This window comes from Balaenoptera ricei, chromosome 2 (genome assembly GCF_028023285.1).
Source record: "Balaenoptera ricei isolate mBalRic1 chromosome 2, mBalRic1.hap2, whole genome shotgun sequence".
Taxonomy (NCBI): Eukaryota; Metazoa; Chordata; class Mammalia; order Artiodactyla; family Balaenopteridae; genus Balaenoptera; species Balaenoptera ricei.
This window is the reverse complement of record NC_082640.1, coordinates 149,759,678-149,777,272: the sequence shown is the minus strand read 5'-3', so window position 1 is coordinate 149,777,272 and position 17,595 is coordinate 149,759,678. Positions and strand designations below refer to the sequence as shown.

At 33.5% G+C, this 17,595-nt stretch overlaps 1 protein-coding gene across 1 annotated transcript in view; it reads left to right on the top strand.

The window, feature by feature from the left end:
* The window catches only part of KCNH5 (potassium voltage-gated channel subfamily H member 5), a 329,564-nt gene that overhangs the window by 150,129 nt on the left and 161,840 nt on the right, over positions 1 to 17,595 (top strand). The window lies entirely within an intron of this gene.

The window sequence follows — 17,595 nt, the reverse complement described above, 5'->3', positions numbered from 1 at the left end:
TATTGTGTCATTTAAAGCTTCTGTTTCCTTATTTATTTTCATTTTGGATCATCTGTCCATTGGTGTAAGTGAGGTGTTAAAGTCCCCCACTATTATTACTGACGATTTCCTCTTTCTTAGCTGTTAGCAGTTGCCTTATGTATTGAGGTGCTCCTATGTTGGGTGCATATACATTTATAATTGTTATATCTTCTTCTTGGATTGATCCCTTGATCATTATGTAGTGTCCTTCCTTGTCTCTTGTAACATTCTTTATTTTAAAGTCTATTTTATCTGATATGAGTATTGCTACTCCAGCTTTCTTCTGATTTCTATTTGTATGGAATATCTTTTTCCCTCCCTTCACTTTCAGTCTGTATGTGTCCCTAGGTCTGAAGTGGGTCTCTTGTTTTTGTGGGTCTTGTTTTTTTATCCATTCAACAAGCCTGTGTCTTTTGGTTGGAGCATTTAATCCATTCACGTTTAAGGTAATAATCAATATGTATGTTCCTATGACCATTTTCTTAATTGTTTTGGGTTTGTCTTTGTAGGTCCTTTTCTTCTCTTGTGTTTCCCACTTAGAGAAGTTCCTTTAGCATTTGTTGTAGAGCTGGTTTGGTGGTGCTGGATTCTCTTAGCTTTTGCTTGTTTCTAAAGCTTTTGATTTCTCCATCAAATCTGAATGAGATCCTTGCTGGGTAGAGTAATCTGGGTTGTAGGTTCTTTCCTTTCATCACTTTAAGTATATCATGCCACTCCCTTCTGGCTTGTATAGTTTCTGCTGAGAAATCAGCTGTTAACCTTATGGGAACTCCCTTGTATGTTATTTGTCATTTTTCCCTTGCTGCTTTCAATAATTTTTCTTTGTCTTTAATTTTTACCAGTTTGATTACTATGATTGGTGTGTTTCTCCTTGGGTTTATCCTGTATGGGACTCCCTGTATTTCCTGGACTTGGGTGGCTATTTCCTTTCCCATGTTAGGGAAGTTTTCGACTATAATCTCTTCAAAATATTTTCTCTGGTCCTTTCTCTCTCTCTTCTCCTTCTGGGAATCCTATAATGCAAATGTTGTTGCGTTTAATGTTGTCCCAGAGGTCTCTTAGGCTGTCTTCATTTCTTTTCATTCTTTTTTCTTTATTCTGTTCTGCAGCAGTGAATTCCACCATTCTGTCTTCCAGGTCACTTATCTGTTCTTCTGCCTCAGTTATTCTGCTATTGCTTCCTTCTAGTGTAGTTTTCATTTCAGTTATTGTATTGTTCATCTCTGTTTGATGGTTCTTTAATTCTTCTAGGTCTTTGTTAAACATTTCTTGCATCTTCTCGATCTTTGCCTCCATTCTTTTTCCGAGGTCCTGGATCATCTTCACTATCATTATTCTGAATTCTTTTTCTGGAAGATTGCCTATCTCCCCCTCATTTAGTTGTTTTTCTTTTGGGTTTTATCTTGTTCCTTCATCTGGTACATAGCCCTCTGCCTTTTCATCTTGTCTATCTTTCTGTGAATGTGGTTTTTGTTCCACAGGCTGCAGGATTGTAGTTCTTGCTTCTGGTGTCTGCCCTCCTCTCTCTGATTATTTTAAAAGAACTTATTTCATTTAGTTGATAATTTTATTCTTGATTGAATTAATTTAAATTTTTACCTTTGTACTTTCTTTGAGTTTATTTTGTTTTATCTTTAATTTGAAACTTACATCTTTTTGTTTGTAGTTTTATTTTCTCTTAAGCATATCTAATTCTGAAAACTTCCTTTGAGAATTTCTTTGGATATAAACCACAGGTTTTGATATATAATGATCTCATTATCGTTAAATTTTCTATTTCCAATTTATCTTTAAATTTATTTCTTATTACATGAATTATTTTAAATTACTTTATCTCCAAGTTTAAGTTTTTGCTTTGCTTTTTGATGTCTGTTAGTTGCAATTTTATTTCATCCTGCCTAGTGATTGTGACTACCATGAAATAAGTTCTTTTGGAATATGATGTATTCCAAAAGTTTTTCATGTTGTGTCTTGCATGTTTGAAAACGATGCACATCCTCTGTTGTGTTTTATATATATATATATAAAACTCTTGGATCAATTATATATATCTATTAATTAACTTTTAATCAAATCTTCTATGTCCTGTTTAAATATTTTGATTTGTTAGCTAGAGAGGTGCATCGAAATCCCAATATGTTTGTGGATTTATCAATTTCTCCTTGTATTTTTCTTACATTTTTCTTACAAATTATGTTGCTTGATTCATCTGTGTTTTCTTTGTTGATTGTTGCTTTTATCAATTTTAAATATTCCTTTTGGTTCTTGTTTTTCTTGCTTTTTGTATGGCTGCTTCCCCTTCCCCTCCCCTTTTCCTCCTCCTCTTCTTCTTTTTTGCCATTGCAAACCTTCTTATTTTAATTAACTTTTTCGGCATATATCTTTTTCCCCCTCTAATTTCTACATTTGTGTGAAATTTTGCTTTAGGTATATTTCTTTTCAACCATACTGATGAAAACTTGTGGTTTAAAAATTATGTTTAACATAGTTATGTTTAAGTTGAATTTTGCCATTTTGGAATTATTTTATGTTTCTCATGTTTTTCACTCTTTCCGCACATTCTTTCCAGCGTTTTGCTGAATTGACTATCTTGTTGTGTTTGTTGTTGTAGTTGTTTTTAAAATTTATATTCCCTTTAATTATTTGAAAGTTTCTCTGGTTGGCATTCTAAATTTTTAATGTATATACTTGGCGTCTTTTTAAAGTAAATTTATTGAAGTACATTGACATGTAACAAGATATAATATAAAAACAATAAACTACATATATTTAAAATGTAAAATTTTATATTTTGACATATATTTCAAATATATCTGTTTGATTTACATATAATTATATATTTCAAACGTGCACATTTGATTTATATAAAAATATGTATATTGATATATATATAACATATAATCAATTCAGAGCCCTGCTAAATATATATTTATTTTTAACATATATTAAAATATATGTTATATATATATGTTTATATATATATATATATATATATATTTAACAGGGCTCAGAATTAATTATACACTACTCCACCTTGTCCAAGAAAAGACCTGTAGCATTCTTTTAATTTTCTCCTCTCCTTCCCTATCTCCTGTCAACTATTATGTTGCCATTATCTACAAGTTGTTTCATACTTTTGTAGTTTTGTTGTTAGTATTAACATTCACTCCTTATTTACAGCTGTTAAGTTTCAGTCCATTCCTCTGGATGTTACAGTTTTGTTTTCTTTCTTTGTTTAGATGCTGTTTCCCATCTTGCAGGGATTCTCAATAGTTTTCCTGAATCTGAGGTTTGCTGAACATTCCTCATCTAAGTTTCAAAAGCTATTTTCTAATAGAAATTTGGAATAGGAAGGAGGGACCATGGCATATTCTAAGGCTGCCATCTTGACCAACAACTCAGGAGGCCCTTTATCTGTGAACAGGAGGCAGGCAGGTATTTGGAAGTCAGACTTGTCTGTCACATGTCTGCTCATCTCTGCTCCCCTGACTGCTAACAAAGTAGTCGACCTCATTGAGCTTCACTTTCCTAACCTATAAAATGGACATCATAGCAGTCTTGTAAAGATGAAAGGAGTTGAAGAATGACAAATAGGCTTGTATTACTACCTGTTTATTGCTTAATTAATATTGATTTCTTTTCTTTTCTGGTCAAATAAAATGAAATATGATACTTTTAATCAAACTAAGTTGTAGACATGTGGAATATTACTCACAAGAGTCTGTTTAGTTTGTATACATAATTATGTTTGAAAATCATTTAAATAAGGTCTTTGGGGGACTTCCCTGGTGGTCCACTGGTTAAGGCTCTGTGCTTCCACTGCAGGGGGCACAGGTTTGATCCCTGGTTGGGGAACTAAGATCCCACATGCCATGCGGTGTGGCCCCAAAAAAACCCCAAATAAAAGTGGTGGAAAAAATATGTTAGTGAAATTTATTAAAAAAATAACGAAAATAAATAAGGTCTTTGGTGACATATTGATTGAGGATACCCTTGGGATGTCTGGGAATGTACCCCCAATATTTTGAAGACAGCATTGTGGTAGATGACCCTGTCTTGCATAATGCCATCATGTGGATCCAGCAGTAGGAGGGCATTGACTATTAGTTGATCGTTGAGTTACTTATGATGCTGTTACATAGGGCAGGGGTCCAGAGTAAGGTTCAGATGCTGCTCTGCTTTGGGCCTGTCACTTGCCACTGCAGCCGGCAACTCGAGTTTGAGAACTGCTTCCTGCTTTACAGAAAACATGAATAAACAGAGAATGACAAAAAGATGTGACTTAATATTGAGATCCTACTTTCTTTTAATTTCTAATACTTGTTACTCAAACTCCTTGTCTAGGTATCAACTTTCAGTTTCCTGATTCTGCAGGCATTCCTGGATTGCAGCTACTTTGTTTCTTGTCCCAGATACTGATCTCCTTGGATCGTAGGCCCCTTGTTATGTATTAACCTTGGCAGTTGCCCTTTACTTCAAGACTTGCATGAAATTGTCAATGAGACCATCATGTAGGAGAGAATACAAATGTATGATAAACTAGGAAACAGTCAGTATGGCACTGTGAAGACAAATCATGGCAGACTTATTTCATTTTCGTCTCTGATAGAGTGACAGGCCTCATAAACAAGGGGGAGTAATGGACAAGATCTATGTTGCTTCCCTGTAATTACTCCTGAAACACTCTAGGTATGACGGGCCATATTTTATGTTTCCATACAGTTGAGAAACAGGAACTTTGTCACTGGACCTGATTAATCTGTCCAGTTTTTCTGAGAGTCTGCATCCAAACTGATATGCTGAATAAGTTGTGCTAACAAAAACCAGGGCAACAGAGATAAATAAAGAATTAAAATAACTCTGTCCATCTAAAAAAGACCTTGAGAGGCTTCCTACATGTGTAAAATTATAGTCAGAATAGCAGGAAGGGGTTCAGATTGTAAGGTTAAGAAAACACATTGGGGCTTGAAAAGATGCAAGCTATATCTTAACAAAAAATCCAGGAAGAATTGAGAGGGTGTTGTAAATTTTTCAATGAAGGATACAACTTTTGTTTTTGAGACACTTTAGGCAAGGTGTTTGAGAATGCTTTGAAGTGGGTTGGACTTGGATCCCCTCCTTCAATCCAGTAAAGTATTTTTATGCATGTGTACTTTCATGGGGAAAGTGGAATGAGAAAGAATATGGATGTCACCAGAAGATGAGACAAGAAAAAAAAAGTTTTATTATTAAACAAAAAAGAAAACAAACTCTCTAATTTGTATCCTACTTGTGGTGGGTGAGCAACATGACTTTTACATGTGAAAGGTGGTCTATTCATTTTTTCTTTATGAACTTAACAATTTCAATTGCAAAGCAAAGGATAAAAGCCCAGCTGAGTTCTGTTTGTTGTTTAATAGAGAGATGAATGGGTTTTATATTTCCAGTATCCAATCTTTTTTTTTTAAAGGGAAGATGGATTATTCTCATTCTTAATGGAAACTGTGAACAGTGTTGACCCAACTGAAATATAGATTTGTGTAAAAGAGAGGAAAGTGGTTTTGTTACAGAATGAGCTTCTGTGTTCCCTCTACCCCTCAGCTCGATCACTGTTTCATTACAGAAGTCTTCTCTGACCTCCAGCCTAGGTCAGCTCAGCTTTTGATAAATTCACAGCACCAAGTATGTGTAGCTGTCTGTGTGTGACACACATCCGCATACAAATGTCATATTTGTGATTTTTAATTTAATCTTCCTCAGTAGATAGACTGTAAGTGTCTCTGAACATAGGCACTCACAAGTTCTGGCTCATTATTTTCTAATCGAAGCCTAGTGTCTGACACCTATTAGACTCTCAATAAATGAATGCGACAATGAATGAGTGAATGTAGTCTAGATACTAAAATACTTCAAAAAACCCCCTAGACTATGAGGATGAATAAAAATGTGATCATTGCCCATGAAAGGAGTTTTCACTTTAAAAGTTTTATAGTATGTGTATTACCTTTTGAGCAAGGAAGGCAACTTCCCAAATATATGGAAGAAGCAGAGTGGTGGGTAGGAGGCAATGTTGTCATGTTCTGGGTGTGTGGCAGATGGATATGAAGTGGGCCTTGTTACAGCCTCCGTCTCGACCCAATTTCAGCAACTGTTTCTGAACACGTTTCTCTTTCATCGTGTAATTGAAAGCCTCTTTAAAAGCACTCAGTGGGTCCTTCTGATATAGCAAGTGAGAGTGATCAAAGCCATGAGAGAACTAGACGTCGTTGGCTTACCCTGGAAGCCTGGATTTTTCACTCCCCTCCACTAACAATTGTTTCATGGGACCAAAAGTTTGTTCATTTACTGGAGAGCAGGAAAGGTAGTAGTGATTTTCACGGCAATTGAACACATTTAGATTAATTTCCTAACTTTTGGCGACTTCATGATTTCATGGCTACCTCTTTGTTGGTAAAGTCCAGGACTTGTATCTTACACCTGTCATTTTGTTTTCTCCTAAAGTAAAGGAGAACAGAGGGAAAGAGATCTTAGCAAGGAAGAGAAAAATAAGATGGAAAGAATCCAAACTTTCATCTTGTAGTCACTATGAAATCAAGTCCAGAATGATGGTGGCTTTCAGGGCAGACATTCATGATTCTCAACTCCTACAACCTTTTCTCTGTGACTCATTATTTTCCATATTCATTAATAATTTTTGTATTAGGGTTATAATGCAAAGGTTACCAAGTGTTTTCCCTTTCATTTGAAGCTAAAACAAAACAAAAGAGGCTTAATCCAAAGGATCTGATGAACTGGTAAAGTTTTGAGATTTGGAGATAAGAAGGGAAGTTGTGGTTACTTATTTGGACTTCATTAGAAGGAGATATTTTCTTTCTTAGTCTAGTATGGATTCGATCCCATCTGAACCCAGATGATTGGCTTGGTGACTTTTCAAAGACTCCTTAAGCTCTTTGATTTGTGAACAATGCTAAAGAAATAAACTGATACTCAGAAGTGAATCTAGGTCAGTGGTGGGTAAATTTTGAATTTTATAAATGAATGTCCTTTACATCATAATCTAAGTTACTTCTATTTCCTTTTAAACTTCCTTTTATCTGAAAAGCAAAACTTGAACACATGAACTAATAATTATTACCGGTGGAAGGGTTTGTGGAAGTCAGACATAATCAAATTTCAGGTGTAAGACCTCAATTTGGCTTGTGGTGAGGGGAAGTGAATTGAGAAGTACATCCTGAGTTGGAATTCTGTACTTTTGTCAAAGTCTGGGCTAGAGATTATCACTAGCAGCCACTTAAGCCTCAACTTAAGATGATTATTATGATTAAGATGATATATCTGTGAGAAATGATAAACATGTCTAAAAGAAAACTGTTTTTCTACCTTTGATGAGGGCTTAATTTCTGTGGAGTGTGTCTGTGTGTTTAGGTGCCTGTGTGTGAGGTGACCCAAGGCAGCTTCTCCAGATCAGAGAAGGTATTGTTTATGAGGAAACCATTGAGGACCATGGGGGACCTGGGTGGGTTAGTGTGTGGGTGGGATTTTGCTGAAAATGAGAGGATCTCTGTGGTTGGAATGGAGAAATCAAACATAACACACTCTCCAGTATAATGAACTAGGCGGCTGCTAACTAGGTTTCCTCTGCTTTTACTTCTGTAATAATAACATAAAAGTGAGATAGTGTGACTGAATTCAGTGTGGTGGAGACCCTTCACTTGTGTGAAATAACAGATTCATGCCAATGAAGGAAAAACATGTGTAGTGATTGAGAGAAAATATTCTGGTAATCTCATTCTTGATGTGTAGAAAGATTGCTTAGACTAAAATTATTTACATGCCAATATGGAAGCAATTACTTTTCAACTTACTTGCATTATTAATGAAGATGATGTGCATTTCTGAGGAGGTTGCATTTGTAAGAAATTCATAAGGGTATTCTTAGAGTATTTTTATAGGAATGTCACTATTTTTGACATATTGGAAAACTGTACTCTCTTAATTGCACATAAATGTTACAATTCCTTAAGAAACTGATGTAAGAATATTTTTCATTCAAGAAAAGAGACTATGGTTGCCTCACAATATTTTCTGAAAAGTAAACAAATATGATTTACAATATGATAAACTTTTTGATGTATGGTGTCCGATCAACTTTTTAGTATTAAACTATTATAATAACATTAGTAATCATACATTTTATATAACTTGATAGCCTTAAGAATGGGGCCAATCATCCATCCATCTATCCATTCATTACTTTTCTAGCTACTTCCTCGGGCCATATGAATGATGCAGTCTAGTTTCATATTTGTCGTTGTGAAACAATCTTTTTATTTATTTATCGCTGAAACCCTGGCACATTTCCTGTCACTTCTAGATGACTTTTTCTGAGCTCACAGTGACTCAGTGTTCTTCATGGGCTAGTAGAGAGAACTGAAGAGGACCATACATGTTGTCTGACCAAACTTTTCAATGAAACTGAGGTCCAGAGATACAAAGTAATAAGATTGATGATACCAAGACTATTGTTATATTCATTTTAACTGTCTTCATTTCTAGCCCATCTTTCCCTTTAATCTCAGAAGAGAGGTCGCTCCTCATTTATAGAGGGAGAGACTCCGAGTTGGGTCCCATTCCTTCCCTCTCTGGGAGGAACCTAATTTCCATAATAAACACTTGACATATTCTCATCCTGAGATTTTTAGCCAAATGGAAGCCAGGAATGGATTGAAATTTGGTAGTATAGGGGTATGTGTGTGTGCTTGTGTGTGTGCATGGATGCATGTGTGTGTGTGTGTGTGTGAGTGTGTGTGTGTGGTGGTGGTGGTGGCTGTGGTTTGAGGACTCCATCTTTTGACAGGAACACAGAGTAGAGGGAAGAGGAAGAAGGGAGGTCTACTTTTTCATTTGGAAAACATTAATTGGAGGACTACAGTATTCTGCTCTTATCCACAACTATTTATTATGCACTAATGATGGGCCTGACACTTTTTAATTTTGATAATTTATGAAAAATCACATAATTTTCATCAATGTATTTATAACAGTCTTATGAAATAAATATTATTACCCACATTTTTTCAGATGAGAAAATTATAGCAAAGAAAAATTAAGTGATTTGTCTAAAGTCTTATGACTAACTGGTGGCAGAGCTAGGATTTAAGCCAGATTCCTCCAACTCTTAAGAAATAAACCTTACTGCTTCTATCAGACCCAACCTATGCTGGTCTTAGAGAGGGAATTAAGTCATAGTTTCCAAGAGTGGGGAGATAAATATGCAAGTAAAAAATGGGTATGAAACCTAATACCCATTGGTTAGCAAGATTCAGTTATGCAAAATAAGTTCTATAGATCTGCTGTACAACATTGCGCCTACAGATGACAATAATGTGTTGTACACTTAAAAATCTGTTGAGGGTAGAGCTCATGTTAAATGTTCTTACCACAATAAAATTTAAAAATTGTATATGGATTATAAAATAAACATCTGTTTTCATATATTTTAAAAAGTATTATGCAGTTGGATGAGGGCAGGAATTATAAGTACTTCTTATTTGTTAAAATAATTTTTGTTGTGTGATATATATCTAAAGAGTGTTTATCAAATATATATACAGTATCAAAGCAGTAAAATGTACTTACCATGCAGCTTCAAGGAAAAAAAGAAAAACTCTACCAATGGTTTAGGTGTCATCATGGCCCTTTATAATCCAACACCCTTCCCTCTGCCTTAGAGACCACTGTCCTGGTTTTGTTTCCATAGCAAGGAATGTGTCCACACACAATATATTGTTTAGTTTTGCCTGTTTTTGCATTTAGTATAAATGGATTCCTATACTATACGTGACTTGCTTATTTGCCTCAACATTATGTGTTTTAGTTTCATTCATCATGATATGTGAGACTGTAGTTCATTTTTCTCCCACAGCTGAAGTGTTCCATTGTATGACTGCTGCAATTCTTTTTTAACCAGTCCAATGTGAGGTAGATATCATGATTATCTCTAGTTCTATGTTTTGTACAAACAATGCTTCTATAAACATTTTTGTACACATCTCTCAGTGCACATGCGCAGTAAGTATATATACACCTGGGAGTGGAATTGCCGTGCACTTGGTCAGTTTTACAAGATGATGTGAAATTTTATTCCATTACCACCAGATCGCTGAGAATGTGATAACTGCGTTTTCAGGTTACATTTCTCTGATTATTAATAAGAATTTTTTAAAAGATGAGAATCATTTCATATGTCTCCTACTATAATGGACCTTTTCAAGTCTTCTGTCCATTTTCATTGAACTGTCTTTTTAATTGATTCATTAGATTTCTTTCCATATTCTGAATATATCTTTTATTGGTTACCTGTATATGTGTTGCAGGTATCTTCTCACAGTATGCCACATATCTTTTCATTTTCATTCTGGTATCTTCTTATGAATAGATCTTCATTTAATGTGATCAAGTCAATCTTTCATGGTTTGTGATTTTGTCATCTTGTTTGAGGTCGTAGAAATATTCTCCTATGTTTCCTTCTGCATATTTAAAATTTTTTCCACTTTTGCTTAAATTCTAGAGAGATCTAGAATTTATTTTTATTAGGAAATGAGGTAGGGATTTCTTTTCACTTTCCTACATGTGGATAGTCAGTGATTCTAGCACCATTATTGACTTGTTCATTCCCCCCCACCCACATCTATAGTGTTACCTTTTTCGTATATCAGCCTTTCATAGATATATGGCGTTATTGGGAGTTATCTGTCTTTCCATATAATTTAGTGTGTTAAGCCACATTACCAAATTTGTATATGTGTTTACCACATGCCAAACACTGTTCTAAGATAACATGTAATCTTTATAAGGAAAGTACTCTTATTATCCTCAATTTATAGATGTAGCAACTGAAGTGCAAAGAGTTAACTTATCCAAGGTCACACTATCCAGAAAGTGGCAGACCCAGCGTTCCAGCACAAGCAGTATGGCTCTGTATACTGTGCTGCCTCTCCAATACTTACTTGTTGCCTCATAGTACTAGAGGTTTATGATTAATGTTAGTATAACGTACAGCAAATCTTCCAATCTGGTGCTGCTCATCTCAGAGTGCTGTGACCTTTCTTGGTACTTTTGTCTTCCATATAAGTTTTAGAATCACCAGGTAAATTTATACACACACACACACACACACACACACAAACACACAGAGGAATACCTAAGAACTGTTGATATAAATTTGATTTTACATTGAAACTGTAGATCAGTTGGTAGACAACTGGCATCTCATGATACTAAGCATGGTCTGTCTTTCCATGTGTTTATAATTTTCTCCATAAAGGTTTTACATGTCTATTGTTAAGTTTATTTCTAAAAACATATGTATAAAATATATTATGTATTATATGTTAACTCATTTACTTCATTTGTGAGCTTCACAAGGACAGAAAGTTTTGTCTTTTATTTACCTATTTTTAACTTATGAAGTCCCAGTACATGAGCTACATAATGGCCACTTAATGAATATTTCTTGAACTAATAAATTATAATAGCATACTTAAAAACTGTGTTTTCTAACCATTTATAGATATTGAATAGGAAAGCCCTTAATGTTTCTTTATTAAACTTACAGCAAATTATAATGACAAACTTTAATCATTTCTAAAAATTTGTCGAAAATTCTTTTGTGATTTGTATGTTATGAAGCACAACATGATTTTTCTTTCAATCCAAACACTTTAATTCATTTTCTCGTCTTATTAGAACTAGCTAGAATTTCTAGTTCAGTGATGAAAGCGAATATTCTTACCTTGTTCTAGATTTCAGAAAAATACTTTTCTCTTTTGCCATCAATTATGATGTTTGCTCTAGGGTATTTTTTAAAATACCCTTTGTCATGTTATAGAAGGGTCCTTTTACTCTAGTATGCTGATAATTTTGTAACAAATAGTCAAATATTATCAAATCCTTTTCTATATTTATTGAAAACATTTTTTTTTTCTCTTTTAATCTGTTTACATAGTGAATTCGAGCAATACCGTTCATAATGATGACTCAATCTTGCATTTTTAGAGTGGACTTATTTGGTCATTATGCATAATTATATGTGGATACATAACTTTTTTATAGATTGTTGAGGTTTTTGTTGCTGATATTTTATTGAGAATTTTGCATCTGTATACATAAGTGAGAGTGGCAGTAATATTTTTTTACATTCTGCTTGTCTAATTTGGTATCAAGGTAAACTAGCCTCAGAAAGGAATAGGACTTTTCCTAACTTTTTCCAGATTCTGATGGAGTTAATGTTAGACTGAATTAATCTGTTTCTTGAATGTTTCATAGAACATTCCTGAAAAACCATCTACACCTGGTGATAATTTTTGTGATAACATATTAATTCTGATTCATTTTTTTCAATATTTATAGTACCATTTATAATATTTGTAGTACCAAGAAAAGGTTTTCTCTTTTATTGAGCCATTTTGCTGTGTTAAGTTTTGCTAAATTACATTTTGTGGAAATTTGTTTATTCCACATACATTTTCACATTTATTAGCACACAGTTTTCATCTCTGACACAAAGTTGTTTTAAGTCTGCTGCACCATCGTTTATTTTTAATTATATTTTAATTTATTTCTGTTTTTTTCCTTGACCAATGATTTTAGGCACTTTTATTCTTTTTTTCAAAGAACCAACTTTTGGTTTGTTTACTGTCTTCATCAGATTTTTTGTTTTCATCTTCATTAGTTTTTACACTTAGCTATTTCATTCATTAAATTTCTTTTTATTTTTTAAAAAAATTCTTCATTTGGTTGCTGAGCTCATTTATTTTCAGCTTTTCTTCTCTGTATTGTAAGTATTCAGTACTTACTTTCTCTTAGGTTTATCATACAATTTTCATACATAGTACCATAATTCATCACCTATTATAACTATTATTTTATATAACACTTAGAAAAATACGATGATAACATAATAGTTTCTCATCATTTCTAATTTTTATTTTATACTTGTTTAAAGATTCTTTAAATGTTTTAAAACATATAATTGTGCTGTACATTGCTCTTGTGCATACATGTGAAAAAATATATAAAACTAAATTGGTTAAGATATTTAATAAACTTCTTCACATCCAGAATTCAACTCTTCTGAATCACTTATTGATTCAGAGTCATGGACTCTTATTTTTGTCCACATTGTGTCATCCTCTGTGCTATCAAGAGCTTTTATTAAAGAGTGTTTTGCTATTTTTCCTGGGATTTTCTTCCAAAATGCTCACAGCTATTCTGTGAGTTTTGATGCTGGTGCTTTTTGATCTTAGCAGAAGTATGTCACTGGATCATATTTGGTCAACAAACAAGATTTGTATTACTTCCTCAAATGTTTCTAAATATGAAATATGGAGGGTACAATTTTCTTAAGTCACCAGGAAAAACAATTATGTGCAGTTAATGCAATTACATCTGGTCAACTAAAATTGAAAGTCATCATTGATTATAAGATACATTCTGATTTCAGAAATATTAAAATGTGAAAAACTGCATGCTTAGATTAGAAGATAGTGCTCAGCTCTAAGTATTTTCTAATTTCTATTTTGATATCTTCTTTCTTCTTTGACCAATAGGTTATATAAAAGTCTATTTTAACATTTCTAAATGCATGAGTGTTTTATTTTATTTTTGCTATTGACTGCTTACTTAATTGTGTTTTTAGTCAGAAAATATATTATGTATCAGTGTTTTTAAAATTTGTCAAGACTTGTTTTATGGCTTGTGTAGTCAATTTTTGTTAACATTCCTTGTATGTTTGAGAAGAATTAAACTCTCCAGTTTTTGTGGCTTATGAATTGTGTTATTCAGTATCTTTAATGATTTTTTTATCTGCTCGATAAGTCAGTTAAGAGAGATGTATAAATAGCTCCAATTATCTTTATAAATTTTTCAAAATCCCCTTGTACATTGGCAATTTCTGCTTTATATATTTTAAACCTGTATTACAAGGTGCATACTAATTTAAAATTATATCTTTCTAGGGGATTGAAATTTTGATCAATATGTAGTTACTCTACATATCACTATTATGCACCTAATGTCTATTATGCATTCATTATATCTCTAGCAATAATTTTTAAAGTATTAGATCTCTAGCAGTATTTGCATTTATCTCTAACAATAATATTTAGGTGGAGGTCTATTTTATCTGTTATTAATACCATAATTATTTTGATTATAATTTATCTGTCATATAAATTTTAACCTTTAACTTTCAACCTTTCAGTGTTCTTACACTCTTTTGAATCTCTTGTAAACAGTTCACAGTTGTATTTTTAAAAAATTCACTTTACCAATCTGGTTTTTAACCAAAGATTTTAGTTTATTTACATTAGTTTTAATCGCCAATACTTTAAAATTCATATCTATAATCTTACTTTGGGTTTTCAATTTTTAATTTTTCTGTTTCTTTTCTTTCTTTTCTGTTTTCTTTTGAAATGAGTTTTTCTCCCTGTACTATTTTGGGAGTTATAATTTCCATGTCTACCCTTTTAGTGATTTCTCTAGATATCTCAATGTGTTTGTTTAACAAAGTCTACGAGTATCTTTACCTTCTTTCAGTGCAATATAAGGGATTTAAAATCAACTTCACTCATTCCCTTCTGAGATTTTTACCATTGTTCTAATCTTTTATTTCTATTTAGTTTTTAATGCAAGAAATTAGGTATCATAGTTACTAAAAAAAACATAATAGTGAATATTTTTTCTCTTATTTTCTAAAATGTAATCTTAGAATTTAATCTTTTATTATATTATATATTACATTATATTCTCCAGTCTGTGTCCCTAACATATTCTATGCTCCTTAAGACCAAGTATCTGGTTTTATTTATTTTTTAAATTAATCCACAGTGCTTGAGACAATGCCATGTACTTATCAGGTACGTAATAACTCACTGGCTCACTGCCTCATCTTGCAATTATACTCGTGAGTTTTCATTAACTGAGAAAATTTAACATCCAAGTTAAAACATTTAGAGATTTTCTTTTTCCTGCTATGGTTAGTATTGGTTTTTTATGCTCCATTTGCATGGGGCTGATTCAACTGGAAGTTCCAATTACCAGGCCAAGCTGGTGTGGGAAGTAGTGGGTGGAAAGAGAGGTAAAGAGAAAAAACGAGGAATGCAAAAAATATTGTTGCATTTTGTGACTATGTGAAAACCAGTAAAACTAATATGATTCCATTTTTTTTTCCATTTGCTGCTCTTCTACCTAACTATATTCTTTCCCTTTCAAATTATTGACCTCTACGAGTTCTCATAATGTTCCCATGCTATAGATGAGGCAGTGATACATTTTATTCCTTGGCCTTGTTCTGCATCAAACCAGGCCATGGTAGATCCAAGACAAAATTCACATCTCTTTTCTTCTTATCCATGATGTTCTTTTTCAGTATTCCAGCATCTTTCAGATAAAAACCCTCTTTCTTCAGTATGTGGTAAATACCCTTGTTAATTTTTCAGCCTTATCTTTTCTAATTGGTTCATCTAGAAAAACATTTCTTTCCCGCTAATAAAAACACATTTTTACCTTACAATATCTGATCCAAGAATAGCTTAAAAATAAACCTGAATTTCACTTAAGATAATGTAATAAAGGACTCCAGATCAGACATCTGTTACTCATTATTTATAACCTCTGGCTAAAAGTCATGCTAATCAGGAGTTATTGCTATTTATTTCTCAGACTGCTTGCTGAGAAGACTCATGCATTGTCTTTAGTCATTTTCAATTTGCTTGTGATGTCAGTAAAGCATAAATAGAATTTAAAACACCAGTTGTTAGTGGGGGACAGGGGACCATCACCATAAAGCAAGTTAGTGATCAAAATTTATTCTAACCACTGCCTCGAAGTGACCTTTTGTCAGCTTACTCAGTTGTTGAAGAGTAATTTGGAACTAGTAGCTTTCAGTAATTGTTTTCTTCTAAAGAGAGGCAGGGTGCTTTTTACGTATATTCCTCACATGTGGTCATGTGATATTATTTGTACGATCTTCAACAAGTGTCAAATCTTTCATTGAGATTATTTGCTTTGCTGTTACGTATAGTTACTGGAACCCAAAAGGATCAAAAGAGGGCTTCCTATGGCCTCATGAAGATCTTTGTTTCAAAAATCTTTGAATTCTGATCAGAATGCCTATAAAAGAAACAGGAATTCATTTCATAGTCTGTAAGTCAAGTAGCAGTTTCTTGTGTAAATTCTGTTGATGGTTGGGCAACATATACTATATTGTTCATAAAATTGAACTCTGACTATACCTCAGAAAGACTTTTGAAAACATATGGATCAATCTGCTTTTTACTTTTCCTTTAAGGATACTCCCCACGGTAAGAGGAAGGTAGAAAGGAGATTCCCTCACAATTCCCAGTATTCACTGGCAATGCAAACTGAAGAATTGAAGCAGCTATACCACTAGTAGGCCTCCATCTTGAGCTCTCCCCACCCCCAAACATTTTTATGTCAGTTATCTACTATTCGCTGACAAAAGTAAATTGAACTGTCTCACTGTATTGCTATAGAGGTCCTTACGCAGTCAAAACAGAATGTAATTCTGGCTGATTCACAGCTTATAGCTGCAGTGACCTATTGACATTTCAAATGAAAAGAATGATTTGCTTGGTGCCACTAATGACTATGACTTCTGCCCTTCCCCTCCTAGTCTCAGAGTACTGCCATTAAGGAGAGCAACATTGTTGAGATTGTTCTGTAGATTCCCTGTTTCTGGATATACCTATGGACTATTGGATTGAATACACAGCAGAGATTTCCATCATTTCTTCCCACTGGCAAAGCTTATGGTGTTAAAGCAATTTCTTCTTTCTATGCCCCCACCCTTGGTCATCATTTTCCCTACTATGAGAGTGAATTAAGTCTTTATGCAAGTGGAGTTAGGGTTATAACTGCTACAGGAATTCATAGAAAGGAGGGTTCAGTGTAGGCTATCCATGCATGCTAAAAAGAGGTGTTCCTCCTCAGCAATGCTGATGGACCTTCACAAGGTATCTCTTTGGAGTATAAGTCCTATAAGTAGACTTTTGTGAGAAAAAGACATGAATCTTCTGGTTGTCTTAAATTTCAATGTATTCTTATCATATCTCTGAACTAAGAAGACTGTGATCATAAATGTTGCTGCACATGGTGCATTTCGATTTGTTCTTTGCTCCCATCCTGACTCAGAAAATGACTTGCTTTCTTCAGATCATTATGTTGAATGAGTTAGTGTTGACTAATGAGTTCTTTAATCTATATTGATAGCACAAGGGTTACAGTTGTGTGGCACTAGGTTATCAGAATTTTTCTATAATTTCCTAGGGGCCTGAAGTAAATAAAACAACAGATGACATTTATAATTAATATTAATACTCTAAAATATCTCAAAATAGAAAGTAGGAAAGAACCTTCTCATCTCACATTTCCAAAGATTAAAAGGCTTATTTAAGAGTTAATTGTGCATGTGGGAATTACATATTATTTGTCATATTATTAGCTGAGTCTAAAACTACAGAAAGGCCGAATGTCAAGTTTCCTTCCATTATTAAGTTCAATGTTATGAATTTA